Below are 1,242 nucleotides of genomic sequence, written 5' to 3'. Positions count from 1 at the left end.
TGAATCACGGAAGACTTCTCAACAAAGATGATAGCTGAATTGCATCTTAAAGGATGCACTGGAGTTTGACAAGAAATAAGAAAATAGCTTATAGTAAGTATGATACCTCAAAGGACCAGTTGAGTTTGTATTTTAAATTAATTAAAGATGTGAAAGAATTGGGGCATAATGGGAGATGAAGATGAAGAGATCATTTGGGGTCCAATCAAAATAAGACATGAGTCAGTTACATGCTAAGAGATTTTGTGCAATTCTCTAAAAATATGTGAGGATTTAAGCAGAGGAATGCTACAGTCAAATCTGAACACTGAAAATAACCTTCTTTTTAAAAAAATCATTTTATCGGGGGCTCATACAACTCTTATCACAATCCATGCATACATAAATTGTATAAAGCACATTTGTACATAGACTTTGGGGCCAGGGCTTGGCACCCCATCTGATTTGACCAGAAAACACTCCTAAAGATGAACAAATAGTTCTTGAACTAACTACAAGCTTTTCTTTTTTGTTGTTGTGTTATATTTTTTGTTGTTTTTTTTGTCATTGGCTTTTTTGTTGTTGGGGTTTTTTTGTTTTTCTTTTGTTGCTTGGTTTTTCTCTGTCTTGTTTTTGTGCATGTTATTATCTCTGCAGGTCTGTCTAAATAGGCTGGATGAACAATCTGGAGGAGAAAAAATGAGGTGGGGGGAAAGGAAGTGGTGTTAACAAACCCAGGGACAAGGGAACAAGTGATCCAAATCTGTGATGAGGAGGATGTAGGAGGCCTTGTAGGGCTTAATCAAGGGCAATGTAATCGAGAAGAATGACTGAAACCCAAATGAAGGTTTAGCATGATAGTGGGGCAAGAGGAAAGTAAAAGGAAATAGAGGAAAGAGCTAGGAGGCAAAGGGCATTTATAGAGGTTTAAATAAAGTCATGTGCATATGTAAATACATTTATATATGATGATGGGGAAATAGATTTATGTGCATATATTTATAGGTTAAGTATTAAGATAACAGATGGACACTGGGCCTCCACTCAAGTACTCCCTCAATGCAAGAATATTTTGTTCTATTAAACTGGCATTCCATGGTGCTCACCTTCCAAACACGATTGCTGAAGACAAAGCGGGTGCATAAGCAAATGTGGTGAAGAAAGCTGATGGAGCCCGGCTATCAAAAGATATAGCATCTAGGGTCTTAAAGACTTGAGGGTAAACAAGCAGCCATCTAGTTCAGAGGCAACAAAGCCCACATG

At 37.4% G+C, this 1,242-nt stretch overlaps 1 protein-coding gene across 3 annotated transcripts in view; it reads left to right on the top strand.

Annotated features, from left to right (window-relative positions):
• Window positions 1-1,242, top strand: part of PFKFB1 (6-phosphofructo-2-kinase/fructose-2,6-biphosphatase 1) — a 166,275-nt gene that overhangs the window by 97,973 nt on the left and 67,060 nt on the right. The gene's annotated exons all lie outside the window — the stretch shown is intronic.

This window comes from Echinops telfairi, unplaced genomic scaffold (genome assembly GCF_000313985.2).
Source record: "Echinops telfairi isolate 266 unplaced genomic scaffold, ASM31398v2 ScPeMD7_45;HRSCAF=164, whole genome shotgun sequence".
Lineage (NCBI taxonomy): Eukaryota > Metazoa > Chordata > Mammalia > Afrosoricida > Tenrecidae > Echinops > Echinops telfairi.
This window is presented reverse-complemented; position numbering and strand designations above follow the sequence as displayed.